Genomic DNA, 21,294 nt, shown 5'->3' with positions numbered 1-21,294 from the left:
AAATGATTATGACATAATCTAATGATTATGACATCATCCATTGATTATGACATCAACAAAATGATTATGACATCATCCAATGATTATGACATCAATGACTATGACATCATCAAATGATTATGACATCAACAAAATGATTATGACATCATTTAATGATTATGACATCATCAAATGATTATGACATCAACAAAATGATTATGACATCATCCAATGATTATGACATCAATGATTATGACATCATCAAATGATTATGACATCAACAAAATGATTATGACATCATCTAATGATTATGACATCATCAAATGATTATGACATCAACAAAAGGATTATGACATCATCCAATGATTATGACATCAACAAAATGATTATGACATCATAAAATGATTATGACATCAACAAAATGATTATGACATTATCCAATGATTATGACATCAAATGATTATGACATCTTCAAATGATTATGACATCAACAAAATGATTATGACATCATCAAATGATTATGACATCATCAAATGATTATGACATCAACAAAATGATTATGACATCATCCAATGATTATGACATCAAATGATTATGACATCAACAAAATGATTATGACATCATCTAATGATTATGACATCATCAAATGATTATGACATCAACAAAATGATTATGACATCATCCAATGATTATGACATCAAATGATTATGACATCATCAAATGATTATGACATCATCAAAATGATTATGACATCATCCAATGATTATGACATCAACAAAATGATTATGACATCATCCAATGATTATGACATCAATGATTATGACATCATCAAATGATTATGACATCATCTAATGATTATGACATCATCTAATGATTATGACATCATCAAATGATTATGACATCAACAAAATGATTATGACATCATCCAATGATTATGACATCAAATGATTATGACATCATCAAATAATTATGACATCAACAAAATGATTATGACATCAACAAAATGATTATGGCATCATCAAATGATTATGACATCAACAAAATCATTATGACATCATCAAATGATTATGACATCATCAAATGATTATGACATCAACAAAATGATTATGACATCATCAAATCATTATGACATCAACAAAATGATTATGACATCAACAAAATGATTATGACATCATCAAATGATTATGACATCAACAAAATGATTATGACATCATCTAATGATTATGACATCATAAAATGATTATGACATCAACAAAAGGATTATGACATCATCCAATGATTATGACATCAACAAAATGATTATGACATCATAAAATGATTATGACATCAACAAAATGATTATGACATCATCCAATGATTATGACATCAAATGATTATGACATCATCAAATGATTATGACATCAACAAAATGATTATGACATCATCAAATGATTATGACATCAACAAAATGATTATGACATCATCCAATGATTATTACATCATATGATTATGACATCATCAAATGATTATGACATCAACAAAATGATTATGACATCATCTAATGATTATGACATCATCAAATGATTATGACATCAACAAAATGATTATGACATCATCCAATGATTATTACATCATATGATTATGACATCAACAAATGATTATGACATCAACAAAATGATTATGACATCATCAAATGATTATGACATCAACAAAATGATTATGACATCAACAAAATGAATATGACATCATCCAATGATTATTACATCATATGATTATGACATGATCAAATGATTATGACATCAACAAAATGATTATGACATCATCTAATGATTATGACATCATCAAATGATTATGACATCAACAAAATGATTATGACATCATCCAATGATTATGACATCAAATGATTATGACATCATCAAATGATTATGACATCAACAAAATGATTATGACATCATCCAATGATTATGACATCAAATGATTATGACATCATCAAATCATTATGACATCAACAAAATGATTATGACATCATCAAATGATTATGACTTCAACAAAATGATTATGACATTATCTAATGATTATGACATCATCAAATGATTATGACATCAACAAAATGATTATGACATCATCCAATGATTATGACATCAAATGATTATGACATCACGAAATGATTATGACATCAACAAAATGATTATGACATCATCTAATGATTATGACATCATCCAATTATTATGACATCAACAAAATGATTATGACATCATCCAATGATTATGACATCAATGATTATGACATCATCAAATGATTTTGACATCAACAAAATGATTATGACATCATCCAATGATTATGACATCAAATGATTATGACATCATCAAATCATTATGACATCAACAAAATGATTTTGACATCAACAAAATTATTATGACATCATAAAATGATTATGACATCAACAAAATGATTATGGCATCATCAAATGATTATGACATCAACAAAATCATTATGACATCATCAAATGATTATGAAATCATCCAATGATTATGACATCAAATGATTATGACATCATCAAATGATTATGACATCAACAAAATGATTATGACATCATCTAATGATTATGACATCATCCAATGATTATGACATCAACAAAATGATTATGACATCATCCAATGATTATGACATCATCAAATGATTATGACATCAACAAAATGATTATGACATCATCCAATGATTATGACATCAAATGGTTATGACATCATCAAATCATTATGACATCAACAAAATGATTATGACATCAACAAAATGATTATGACATCATAAAATGATTATGACATCAACAAAATGATTATGGCATCATCAAATGATTATGACATCAACAAAATCATTATGACATCATCAAATGATTATGACATCATCCAATGATTATGACATCAAATGATTATGACATAATCAAATGATTATGACATCAACAAAATGATTATGACATCATCCAACGATTATGACATCAAATGATTATGATATCATCAAATGATTATGACATCAACAAAATGATTATGACATCAACAAAATGATTATGACATCATCAAATGAATATGACATCAACAAAATGATTCTGACATCATCAAATGATTATGACATCAACAAAAGGATTATGACATCATCCAATGATTATGACATCAACAAAATGATTATTACATCATAAAATGATTATGACATCAACAAAATGATTATGACATCATCCAATGATTATGACATCAAATGATTATGACATCATCAAATGACTATGACATCAACAAAATGATTATTACATCATCAAATGATTATGACATCATCAAATGATTATGACATCAACAAAATGATTATGACATCATCCAATGATTATGACATCAACAAAATAATTATGACATCATCTAATGATTATGACATCATCAAATGATTATGACATCAACAAAATGATTATGACATCATCCAATGATTATGACATCAAATGATTATGACATCATCAAATCATTATGACATCAACAAAATGATTATGACATCAACAAAATGATTATGACATCATCCAATGATTATGACATCAAATGATTATGACATAATCAAATGATTATGACATCAACAAAATGATTATGACATCATCCAATGATTATGACATCAAATGATTATGATATCATCAAATGATTATGACATCAACAAAATGATTATGACATCAACAAAATGATTATGACATCATCAAATGAATATGACATCAACAAAAGGATTATGATATCATCCAATGATTATGACATCAACAAAATGATTCTGACATCATCAAATGATTATGACATCAACAAAAGGATTATGACATCATCCAATGATTATGACATCAACAAAATGATTATGACATCATAAAATGATTATGACATCAACAAAATGATTATGACATCATCCAATGATTATGACATCAAATGATTATGACATCATCAAATGACTATGACATCAACAAAATGATTATTACATCATCAAATGATTATGACATCATCAAATGATTATGACATCAACAAAATGATTATGACATCATCAAATGATTATGACATCAACAAAATGATTATGACATCATCAAATGATTATGACATCAACAAAATGATTATGACATCAACAAAATGATTATGACATCATCCAATGATTATTACATCATATGATTATGACATCATCAAATGATTATGACATCAACAAAATGATTATGACATCATCTAATGATTATGACATCATCAAATGATTATGACATCATCAAATGATTATGACATCAACAAAATGATTATGACATCAACAAAATGATTATGACATCATCCAATGATTATTACATCATATGAATATGACATCATCAAATGATTATGACATCAACAAAATGATTATGACATCATCAAATGATTATGACATCATCAAATGATTATGACTTCATCAAAATGATTATGACATTATCTAATGATTATGACATCATCAAATGATTATGACATCAACAAAATGATTATGACATCATCCAATGATTATGACATCAAATGATTATGACATCATGAAATGATTATGACATCAACAAAATGATTATGACATCATCTAATGATTATGACATCATCCAATTATTATGACATCAACAAAATGATTATGACATCATCCAATGATTATGACATCAATGATTATGACATCATCAAATGATTATGACATCAACAAAATGATTATGACATCATCCAATGATTATGACATCAAATGATTATGACATCATCAAATCATTATGACATCAACAAAATGATTTTGACATCAACAAAATGATTATGACATCATAAAATGATTATGACATCAACAAAATGATTATGGCATCATCAAATGATTATGACATCAACAAAATCATTATGACATCATCAAATGATTATGACATCAACAAAATGATTATGACATCATCTAATGATTATGACATCATCCAATGATTATGACATCAACAAAATGATTATGACATCATCCAATGATTATGACATCAATGATTATGACATCATCAAATGATTATGACATCAACAACATAATTATGACATCATCTAATGATTATGACATCATCAAATGATTATGACATCAACAAAATGATTATGACATCATCCAATGATTATGACATCAAATGATTATGATATCATCAAATGATTATGACATCAACAAAATGATTATGACATCAACAAAAAGATTATGACATCATCAAATGAATATGACATCAACAAAATGATTCTGACATCATCAAATGATTATGACATCAACAAAAGGATTATGACATCATCCAATGATTATGACATCAAAAAAATGATTATGACATCATAAAATGATTATGACATCAACAAAATGTTTATGACATCATCCAATGATTATGACATCAAATGATTATGACATCATCAAATGACTATGACATCAACAAAATGATTATGACATCATCAAATGATTATGACATCATCAAATGATTATGACATCAACAAAATGATTATGACATCATCCAATGATTGTGACATCAAATGATTATGACATCATCAAATGATTATGACATCAACAAAATGATTATGACATCATCTAATGATTATGACATCAACAAAATGATTATGACATCATCTAATGATTATGACATCATCAAATGATTATGACATCAACAAAATGATTATGACATCATCCAATGATTATGACATCAAATGATTATGACATCATCAAATGATTATGACATCAACAAAATGATTATGACATCATCTAATGATTATGACATCATCAAATGATTATGAAATCAACAAAATGATTATGACATCATCCAATGATTATGACATCAAATGATTATGACATCATCAAATGATTATGATATCAACAAAATGATTATGACATCATCCAATGATTATGACATCAAATGATTATGACATCATCAAATCATTATGACATCAACAAAATGATTATGACATCAACAAAATGATTATGACATCATCAAATGATTATGACTTCAACAAAATGATTATGACATTATCTAATGATTATGACATCATCAAATGATTATGACATTAACAAAATGATTATGACTTCATCCAATGATTATGACATCAAATGATTATGACATCAACAAAATGATTATGTCATCATCCAATGATTATGACATCATCAAATGATTATGACATCATGAAATGATTATGACATCAACAAAATGATTATGACATCATCTAATGATTATGACATCAACAAAATGATTATGACATCATCTAATGATTATGACATCATCAAATGATTATGACATCAACAAAAGGATTATGACATCATCCAATGATTATGACATCAACAAAATGATTATGACATCATAAAATGATTATGACATCAACAAAATGATTATGACATCATCCAATGATTATGACATCAAATGATTATGACATCATCAAATGATTATGACATCAACAAAATGATTATGACATCATCAAATGATTATGACATCAACAAAATGATTATGACATCAACAAAATGATTATGACATCATCCAATGATTATTACATCATATGATTATGACATCATCAAATGATTATGACATCAACAAAATGATTATGACATCATCTAATGATTATGACATCATCAAATGATTATGACATCAACAAAATGATTATGACATCATCCAATGATTATTACATCATATGATTATGACATCAACAAATGATTATGACATCAACAAAATGATTATGACATCATCAAATGATTATGACATCAACAAAATGATTATGACATCAACAAAATGAATATGACATCATCCAATGATTATTACATCATATGATTATGACATGATCAAATGATTATGACATCAACAAAATGATTATGACATCATCTAATGATTATGACATCATCAAATGATTATGACATCAACAAAATGATTATGACATCATCCAATGATTATGACATCAAATGATTATGACATCATCAAATGATTATGACATCAACAAAATGATTATGAAATCATCCAATGATTATGACATCAAATGATTATGACATCATCAAATCATTATGACATCAACAAAATGATTATGACATCATCAAATGATTATGACTTCAACAAAATGATTATGACATTATCTAATGATTATGACATCATCAAATGATTATGACATCAACAAAATGATTATGACATCATCCAATGATTATGACATCAAATGATTATGACATCATGAAATGATTATGACATCAACAAAATGATTATGACATCATCTAATGATTATGACATCATCCAATTATTATGACATCAACAAAATGATTATGACATCATCCAATGATTATGACATCAATGATTATGACATCATCAAATGATTTTGACATCAACAAAATGATTATGACATCATCCAATGACTATGACATCAAATGATTATGACAACATCAAATCATTATGACATCAACAAAATGATTTTGACATCAACAAAATTATTATGACATCATAAAATGATTATGACATCAACAAAATGATTATGGCATCATCAAATGATTATGACATCAACAAAATCATTATGACATCATCAAATGATTATGAAATCATCCAATGATTATGACATCAAATGATTATGACATCATCAAATGATTATGACATCAACAAAATGATTATGACATCATCTAATGATTATGACATCATCCAATGATTATGACATCAACAAAATGATTATGACATCATCCAATGATTATGACATCAATGATTATGACATCATCAAATGATTATGACATCAACAAAATAATTATGACATCATCTAATGATTATGACATCATCAAATGATTATGACATCAACAAAATGATTATGACATCATCCAATGATTATGACATCAAATGATTATGACATCATCAAATCATTATGACATCAACAAAATGATAATGACATCAACAAAATGATTATGACATCATAAAATGATTATGACATCAACAAAATGATTATGGCATCATCAAATGATTATGACATCAACAAAATCATTATGACATCATCAAATGATTATGACATCATCCAATGATTATGACATCAAATGATTATGACATAATCAAATGATTATGACATCAACAAAATGATTATGACATAATCCAATGATTATGACATCAAATGATTATGATATCATCAAATGATTATGACATCAACAAAATGATTATGACATCAACAAAATGATTATGACATCATCAAATGAATATGACATCAACAAAATGATTCTGACATCATCAAATGATTATGACATCAACAAAAGGATTATGACATCATCCAATGATTATGACATCAACAAAATGATTATGACATCATAAAATGATTATGACATCAACAAAATGATTATGACATCATCCAATGATTATGACATCAAATGATTATGACATCATCAAATGACTATGACATCAACAAAATGATTATTACATCATCAAATGATTATGACATCATCAAATGATTATGACATCAACAAAATGATTATGACATCATCAAATGATTATGACATCAACAAAAAGATTATGACATCATCAAATGATTATGACATCAACAAAATGATTATGACATCAACAAAATGATTATGACATCATCCAATGATTATTACATCATATGATTATGACATCATCAAATGATTATGACATCAACAAAATGATTATGACATCATCTAATGATTATGACATCATCAAATGATTATGACATCAACAAAATGATTATGACATCATCAAATGATTATGACATCAACAAAATGATTATGACATCATCCAATGATTATTACATCATATGATTATGACATCATCAAATGATTATGACATCAACAAAATGATTATGACATCATCAAATGATTATGACATCAACAAAATGATTATGACATCATCCAATGATTATGACATCAAATGATTATGACATCATCAAATGATTATGACATCAACAAAATGATTATGACATCATCCAATGATTATGACATCAAATGATTATGACATCATCAAATCATTATGACATCAACAAAATGATTATGACATCATCAAATGATTATGACTTCATCAAAATGATTATGACATTATCTAATGATTATGACATCATCAAATGATTATGACATCAACAAAATGATTATGACATCATCCAATGATTATGACATCAAATGATTATGACATCATGAAATGATTATGACATCAACAAAATGATTATGACATCATCTAATGATTATGACATCATCCAATTATTATGACATCAACAAAATGATTATGACATCATCCAATGATTATGACATCAATGATTATGACATCATCAAATGATTATGACATCAACAAAATGATTATGACATCATCCAATGATTATGACATCAAATGATTATGACATCATCAAATCATTATGACATCAACAAAATGATTTTGACATCAACAAAATGATTATGACATCATAAAATGATTATGACATCAACAAAATGATTATGGCATCATCAAATGATTATGACATCAACAAAATCATTATGACATCATCAAATGATTATGACATCAACAAAATGATTATGACATCATCTAATGATTATGACATCATCCAATGATTATGACATCAACAAAATGATTATTACATCATCAAATGATTATGACATCATCAAATGATTATGACATCAACAAAATGATTATGACATCATCAAATGATTATGACATCAACAAAATGATTATGACATCATCAAATGATTATGACATCAACAAAATGATTATGACATCAACAAAATGATTATGACATCATCCAATGATTATTACATCATATGATTATGACATCATCAAATGATTATGACATCAACAAAATGATTATGACATCATCTAATGATTATGACATCATCAAATGATTATGACATCAACAAAATGATTATGACATCATCAAATGATTATGACATCAACAAAATGATTATGACATCATCCAATGATTATTACATCATATGATTATGACATCATCAAATGATTATGACATCAACAAAATGATTATGACATCATCAAATGATTATGACATCAACAAAATGATTATGACATCATCCAATGATTATGACATCAAATGATTATGACATCATCAAATGATTATGACATCAACAAAATGATTATGACATCATCCAATGATTATGACATCAAATGATTATGACATCATCAAATCATTATGACATCAACAAAATGATTATGACATCATCAAATGATTATGACTTCATCAAAATGATTATGACATTATCTAATGATTATGACATCATCAAATGATTATGACATCAACAAAATGATTATGACATCATCCAATGATTATGACATCAAATGATTATGACATCATGAAATGATTATGACATCAACAAAATGATTATGACATCATCTAATGATTATGACATCATCCAATTATTATGACATCAACAAAATGATTATGACATCATCCAATGATTATGACATCAATGATTATGACATCATCAAATGATTATGACATCAACAAAATGATTATGACATCATCCAATGATTATGACATCAAATGATTATGACATCATCAAATCATTATGACATCAACAAAATGATTTTGACATCAACAAAATGATTATGACATCATAAAATGATTATGACATCAACAAAATGATTATGGCATCATCAAATGATTATGACATCAACAAAATCATTATGACATCATCAAATGATTATGACATCAACAAAATGATTATGACATCATCTAATGATTATGACATCATCCAATGATTATGACATCAACAAAATGATTATGACATCATCCAATGATTATGACATCAATGATTATGACATCATCAAATGATTATGACATCAACAAAATAATTATGACATCATCTAATGATTATGACATCAAATGATTATGATATCATCAAATGATTATGACATCAACAAAATGATTATGACATCAACAAAAAGATTATGACACCATCAAATGAATATGACATCAACAAAATGATTCTGACATCATCAAATGATTATGACATCAACAAAAGGATTATGACATCATCCAATGATTATGACATCAACAAAATGATTATGACATCATAAAATGATTATGACATCAACAAAATGTTTATGACATCATCCAATGATTATGACATCAAATGATTATGACATCATCAAATGACTATGACATCAACAAAATGATTATGACATCATCAAATGATTATGACATCATCAAATGATTATGACATCAACAAAATGATTATGACATCATCCAATGATTGTGACATCAAATGATTATGACATCATCAAATGATTATGACATCAACAAAATGATTATGACATCATCTAATGATTATGACATCATCAAAATGATTATGACATCATCTAATGATTATGACATCATCAAATGATTATGACATCAACAAAATGATTATGACATCATCCAATGATTATGACATCAAATGATTATGACATCATCAAATGATTATGACATCAACAAAATGATTATGACATCATCTAATGATTATGACATCATCAAATGATTATGACATCAACAAAATGATTATGACATCATCCAATGATTATGACATCAAATGATTATGACATCATCAAATGATTATGATATCAACAAAATGATTATGACATCATCCAATGATTATGACATCAAATGATTATGACATCACCAAATCATTATGACATCAACAAAATGATTATGACATCAACAAAATGATTATGACATCATCAAATGATTATGACTTCAACAAAATGATTATGACATTATCTAATGATTATGACATCATCAAATGATTATGACATCAACAAAATGATTATGACTTCATCCAATGATTATGACATCAAATGATTATGACATCAACAAAATGATTATGTCATCATCCAATGATTATGACATCATCAAATGATTATGACATCATGAAATGATTATGACATCAACAAAATGATTATGACATCATCTAATGATTATGACATCATCAAATGATTATGACATCAACAATATGATTATGACATCATCTAATGATTATGACATCATCCAATGATTATGACAACAACAAAATGATTATGACATCATCCAATGATTATGACATCAATGATTATGACATCATCAAATGATTATGACATCAACAAAATGATTATGACATCATCTAATGATTATGACATCATCAAATGATTATGACATCAACAAAATGATTATGACATCATCCAATGATTATGACATCAAATGATTATGACACCATCAAATCATTATGACATCAACAAAATGATTATGACATCAACAAAATGATTATGACATCATAAAATGATTATGACATCAACAAAATGATTAAGCATCATCAAATGATTATGACATCAACAAAATCATTATGACATCATCAAATGATTATGACATCATCAAATGATTATGACATCAACAAAATGATTATGACATCATCCAATGATTATGACATCAATGATTATGACATCATCAAATGATTATGACATCAACAAAATGATTATGACATCATCAAATGATTATGACATCAACAAAATGATTATGACATCAACAAAATGATTATGACATCATCCAATGATTATTACATCATATGATTATGACATCATCAAATGATTATGACATCAACAAAATGATTATGACATCATCTAATGATTATGACATCATCAAATGATTATGACATCAACAAAATGATTATGACATCATCAAATGATTATGACATCAACAAAATGATTATGACATCATCCAATGATTATTACATCATATGATTATGACATCATCAAATGATTATGACATCAACAAAATGATTATGACATCATCAAATGATTATGACATCAACAAAATGATTATGACATCATCCAATGATTATGACATCAAATGATTATGACATCATCAAATGATTATGACATCAACAAAATGATTATGACATCATCCAATGATTATGACATCAAATGATTATGACATCATCAAATCATTATGACATCAACAAAATGATTATGACATCATCAAATGATTATGACTTCATCAAAATGATTATGACATTATCTAATGATTATGACATCATCAAATGATTATGACATCAACAAAATGATTATGACATCATCCAATGATTATGACATCAAATGATTATGACATCATGAAATGATTATGACATCAACAAAATGATTATGACATCATCTAATGATTATGACATCATCCAATTATTATGACATCAACAAAATGATTATGACATCATCCAATGATTATGACATCAATGATTATGACATCATCAAATGATTATGACATCAACAAAATGATTATGACATCATCCAATGATTATGACATCAAATGATTATGACATCATCAAATCATTATGACATCAACAAAATGATTTTGACATCAACAAAATGATTATGACATCATAAAATGATTATGACATCAACAAAATGATTATGGCATCATCAAATGATTATGACATCAACAAAATCATTATGACATCATCAAATGATTATGACATCAACAAAATGATTATGACATCATCTAATGATTATGACATCATCCAATGATTATGACATCAACAAAATGATTATGACATCATCCAATGATTATGACATCAATGATTATGACATCATCAAATGATTATGACATCAACAAAATAATTATGACATCATCTAATGATTATGACATCAAATGATTATGATATCATCAAATGATTATGACATCAACAAAATGATTATGACATCAACAAAAAGATTATGACACCATCAAATGAATATGACATCAACAAAATGATTCTGACATCATCAAATGATTATGACATCAACAAAAGGATTATGACATCATCCAATGATTATGACATCAACAAAATGATTATGACATCATAAAATGATTATGACATCAACAAAATGTTTATGACATCATCCAATGATTATGACATCAAATGATTATGACATCATCAAATGACTATGACATCAACAAAATGATTATGACATCATCAAATGATTATGACATCATCAAATGATTATGACATCAACAAAATGATTATGACATCATCCAATGATTGTGACATCAAATGATTATGACATCATCAAATGATTATGACATCAACAAAATGATTATGACATCATCTAATGATTATGACATCATCAAAATGATTATGACATCATCTAATGATTATGACATCATCAAATGATTATGACATCAACAAAATGATTATGACATCATCCAATGATTATGACATCAAATGATTATGACATCATCAAATGATTATGACATCAACAAAATGATTATGACATCATCTAATGATTATGACATCATCAAATGATTATGACATCAACAAAATGATTATGACATCATCCAATGATTATGACATCAAATGATTATGACATCATCAAATGATTATGATATCAACAAAATGATTATGACATCATCCAATGATTATGACATCAAATGATTATGACATCACCAAATCATTATGACATCAACAAAATGATTATGACATCAACAAAATGATTATGACATCATCAAATGATTATGACTTCAACAAAATGATTATGACATTATCTAATGATTATGACATCATCAAATGATTATGACATCAACAAAATGATTATGACTTCATCCAATGATTATGACATCAAATGATTATGACATCAACAAAATGATTATGTCATCATCCAATGATTATGACATCATCAAATGATTATGACATCATGAAATGATTATGACATCAACAAAATGATTATGACATCATCTAATGATTATGACATCATCAAATGATTATGACATCAACAATATGATTATGACATCATCTAATGATTATGACATCATCCAATGATTATGACAACAACAAAATGATTATGACATCATCCAATGATTATGACATCAATGATTATGACATCATCAAATGATTATGACATCAACAAAATGATTATGACATCATCTAATGATTATGACATCATCAAATGATTATGACATCAACAAAATGATTATGACATCATCCAATGATTATGACATCAAATGATTATGACACCATCAAATCATTATGACATCAACAAAATGATTATGACATCAACAAAATGATTATGACATCATAAAATGATTATGACATCAACAAAATGATTAAGCATCATCAAATGATTATGACATCAACAAAATCATTATGACATCATCAAATGATTATGACATCATCAAATGATTATGACATCAACAAAATGATTATGACATCATCCAATGATTATGACATCAATGATTATGACATCATCAAATGATTATGACATCAACAAAATGATTATGGCATCATTAAATGATTATGACATCAACAAAATCATTATGACATCATCAAATGATTGTGACATCATCCAATGATTATGAAATCAAATGATTATGACATCATCAAATGATTATGACATCGACAAAATGATTATGACGTCATCCAATGATTATGACATCAAATGATTATGATATCATCAAATCATTATGACATCAACAAAATGATTATGACATCAACAAAATGATTATGACATCATCCAATGATTATGACATCAATGATTATGACATCATCAAATGATTATGACATCAACAAAATGATTATGACATCATCAAATGATTATGACATCAACAAAATGATTATGACATCATCCAATGATTATGACATCAAATGATTATGATATTATCAAATCATTATGACATCAACAAAATGATTATGACATCAACAAAATGATTATGGCATCATCAAATGATTATGACATCAACAAAATGATTATGACATCATCTAATGATTATGACATCATCAAATGATTATGACATCATCAAATCATTATGACATCAACAAAATGATTATGACATCAAATGATTATGACATCATCAAATGATTATGACATCATCTAATGATTATGACATCATCCAATGATTATGACATCAACAAAATGATTATGACATCATCCAATGATTATGACATCAATGATTATGACATCATCAAATGACGATGACATCAACAAAATGATTAAGACATCATCTAATGATTACGACATCATCAAATGATTATGACATCAACAAAATGATTATGACATCCTCCAATGATTATGACATCAAATGATTATGACATCATCAAATGATTATGACATCAACAAAATGATTATGACATCAACAAAATGATTATGACATCATAAAATGATTATGACATCAACAAAATGATTATGGCATCATCAAATGATTATGACATCAACAAAATCATTATGACATCATCAAATGATTATGACATCATCAAATGATTATGACATCAACAAAATGATTATGACATCATTCAATGATTATGACATCAAATGATTATGACATCATCAAATGATTATGACATCAACAAAATGATTATGACATCATCGAATCATTATGACATCAACAAAATGATTACGACATCAACAAAATGATTATGACATCATCAAATGATTATGACATCAACAAAATGATTATGACATCATCTAATGATTATGACATCAACAAAATGATTATGACATCATCTAATGATTATGACATCATCAAATGATTATGACATCAACAAAAGGATTATGACATCATCCATTGACTATGACATCAACAAAATGATTATGACATCATCAAATGATTATGACATCAACAAAATGATTATGACATCATCCAATGATTATGACATCAAATGATTATGACATCATCAAATGATTATGACATCAACAAAATGATTATGACATCACCAAATGATTATGACATCATCAAATGATTACGACATCAACAAAATGATTATGACATCATCCAATGATTATGACATCAAATGATTATGACATCATCAAATGATTATGACATCAACAAAATGAATATGACATCATCCAATGATTATGACATCATCCAATGATTATGACATCAACAAAATGATTATGACATCATCTAATGATTATGACATCATCAAATGATTATGACATCAACAAAATGATTATGACATCATCCAATGATTATGACATCAAATGATTATGACATCATCAAATGATTATGACATAAACAAAAAGATTATGACATCAACAAAATGATTATGACATCAACAAAACGATTATGACATCATCAAATGATTATGACATCATCCAATGATTATGACATCAAATGATTATGACATCATCAAATCATTATGACATCATAAAATGATTATGACATCAAATGATTATTACATCATCCAATGATTATGACATCAATTGATTATGACATCATCAAATGATTATGACATCAACAAAATGATTATGACATCATCAAATGATTATGACATCATCAAATGATTATGACATCAACAAAATGATTATGACATCATCTAATGATTATGACATCATCCATTGATTATGACATCAAAAAAATGATTATGACATCATCCAATGATTATGACATCAATGACTATGACATCATCAAATGATTATGATATCAACAAAATGATTATGACATCATTTAATGATTATGACATCGTCAAATGATTATGACATCAACAAAATGATTATGACATCATCCAATGATTATGACATCAATGATTGTGAAATCATCAAATGATTATGACATCAACAAAATGATTATGACATCATCTAATGATTATGACATCATCAAATGATTATGACATCAACAAAAGGATTATGACATCATCCAATGATTATGACATAAACAAAATGATTATGACATCATAAAATGATTATGACATCAACAAAATGATTATGACATCATCAAATGATTATGACATCAACAAAATGATTATGACATCATCAAATGATTATGACATCATCAAATGATTATGACATCAACAAAATGATTATGACATCATCCAATGATTATGACATCAAATGATTATGACATCATCAAATGATTATGACATCAACAAAATGATTATGACATCATCAAATGATTATGACATCAAATGATTATGACATCAACAAAATGATTATGACATCATCGAATGATTATGACATCATCAAATGATTATGACATCAACAAAATGATTATGACATCATCCAATGATTATGACATCAAATGATTATGACATCATCAAATCATTATGACATCAACAAAATGATTATGACATCAACAAAATGATTATGACATCATAAAATGATTATGACATCAACAAAATGATTATGGCATCATCAAATGATTATGACATCAACAAAATCATTATGACATCATCAAATGATTATGACATCATCCAATGATTATGACATCAAATGATTATGACATCATCAAATGATTATGACATCAACAAAATGATTATGACATTATCCAATGATTATGACATCAAATGATTATGATATCATCAAATCATTATGACATCAACAAAATGATTATGACATCAACAAAATGATTATGACATCATCAAATGATTATGACATCAACAAAATGATTATGACATCAACAAAATGATTATGACATCATCTAATGATTATGACATCAACAAAATGATTATGACATCATTTAATGATTATGACATCAACAAAAAGATAATGACATCATCTAATGATTATGACATCATCCAATGATTATGACATCAACAAAATGATTATGACATCATCCAATGATTATGACATCAATGATTATGACATCATCAAATGATTATGACATCAACAAAATGATTATGACATCATCTAATGATTATGACATCATCAAATGATTATGACATCAACAAAATGATTATGACATCATCCAATGATTATGACATCAAATGATTATGACATCATCCAATGATTATGACATCAAATGATTATGACATCAACAAAATGATTATGACATCATAAAATGATTATGACATCAACAAAATGATTATGGCATCATCAAATGATTATGACATCAACAAAATCATTATGACATCATCAAATGATTATGACATCATCAATTGATTATGACATCAACAAAATGATTATGACATCATCAAATCATTATGACATCAACAAAATGATTATGACATCAACAAAATGATTATGACATCATCAAATGATTATGACATCAACAAAATGATTATGACATCATCTAATGATTATGACATCATCAAATGATTATGACATCAACAAAAGGATTATGACATCATCCAATGATTATGACATCAACAAAATGATTATGACATCATAAAATGATTATGACATCAACAAAATGATTATGACATCATCCAATGATTATGACATCAAATGATTATGACATCATCAAATGATTATGACATCAACAAAATGATTATGACATCATCAAATGATTATGACATCAACAAAATGATTATGACATCAACAAAATGATTATGACATCATCCAATGATTATGACATCAAATGATTATGACATCATCAAATGACTATGACATCAACAAAATGATTATGACATCATCAAATGATTATGACATCATCAAATGATTATGACATCAACAAAATGATTATGACATCATCCAATGATTGTGACATCAAATGATTATGACATTATCAAATGATTATGACATCATCAAATGATTATGACATCAACAAAATGATTATGACATCATCTCATGATTATGACATCATCAAATGATTATGACATCAACAAAATGATTATGACATCATCCAATGATTATGACATCAAATGATTATGACATCATCAAATGATTATGACATCAACAAAATGATTATGACATCATCCAATGATTATGACATCAAATGATTATGACATCATCAAATGATTATGACATCAACAAAATGATTATGACATCATCTAATGATTATGACATCATCAACTGATTATGACATCAACAAAATGATTATGACATCATCTAATGATTATGACATCAACAAAATGATTATGACATCATCCAATGATTATGACATCAAATGATTATGACATCATCAAATGATTATGACATCAACAAAATGATTATGACATCATCTAATGATTATGACATCATCAAATGATTATGACATCAACAAAATGATTATGACATCATCCAATGATTATGACATCAAATGATTATGACATCATCAAATGATTATGACATTAACAAAATGATTATGACATCATCTAATGATTATGACATCATCAAATGATTATGACATCAACAAAATGATTATGACATCATCCAATGATTATGACATCAAATGATTATGACATCATCAAATGACTATGACATCAACAAAATGATTATGACATCATCAAATGATTATGACATCATCAAATGATTATGACATCAACAAAATGATTATGACATCATCCAATGATTGTGACATCAAATGATTATGACATTATCAAATGATTATGACATCATCAAATGATTATGACATCAACAAAATGATTATGACATCATCTCATGATTATGACATCATCAAATGATTATGACATCAACAAAATGATTATGACATCATCCAATGATTATGACATCAAATGATTATGACATCATCAAATGATTATGACATCAACAAAATGATTATGACATCATCCAATGATTATGACATCAAATGATTATGACATCATCAAATGATTATGACATCAACAAAATGATTATGACATCATCTAATGATTATGACATCATCAACTGATTATGACATCAACAAAATGATTATGACATCATCTAATGATTATGACATCAACAAAATGATTATGACATCATCCAATGATTATGACATCAAATGATTATGACATCATCAAATGATTATGACATCAACAAAATGATTATGACATCATCTAATGATTATGACATCATCAAATGATTATGACATCAACAAAATGATTATGACATCATCCAATGATTATGACATCAAATGATTATGACATCATCAAATGATTATGACATTAACAAAATGATTATGACATCATCTAATGATTATGACATCATCAAATGATTATGACATCAACAAAATGATTATGACATCATCCAATGATTATGACATCAAATGATTATGACATCATCAAATCATTATGACATCAACAAAATGATTATGACATCAACAAAATGATTATGACATCATCAAATGATTATGACATCATCAAATGATTATGACATCAACAAAATGATTATGACATCATTCAATGATTATGACATCAAATGATTATGACATCATCAAATGATTATGACATCAACAAAATGATTATGACATCATCAAATCATTATGACATCAACAAAATGATTATGACATCAACAAAATGATTATGACATCATCAAATGATTATGACATCAACAAAATGATTATGACATCATCTAATGATTATGACATCATCAAATGATTATGACATCAACAAAATGATTATGACATCATCCAATGATTATGACATCAAATGATTATGACATCATCAAATGATTATGACATCAACAAAATGATTATGACATCACCAAATGATTATGACATCATCAAATGATTACGACATCAACAAAATGATTATGACATCATCCAATGATTATGACATCAAATGATTATGACATCATCAAATGATAATGACATCAACAAAATGATTATGACATCATCT

The sequence above is a fragment of the Dendrobates tinctorius genome, unplaced genomic scaffold, assembly GCF_039654945.1.
Source record: "Dendrobates tinctorius isolate UK_male_01 unplaced genomic scaffold, ASM3965494v1 ptg000019l, whole genome shotgun sequence".
NCBI lineage: Eukaryota > Metazoa > Chordata > Amphibia > Anura > Dendrobatidae > Dendrobates > Dendrobates tinctorius.
The sequence above is the reverse complement of the archived record's forward strand: the minus strand, read 5'-3'. Positions refer to the sequence as shown.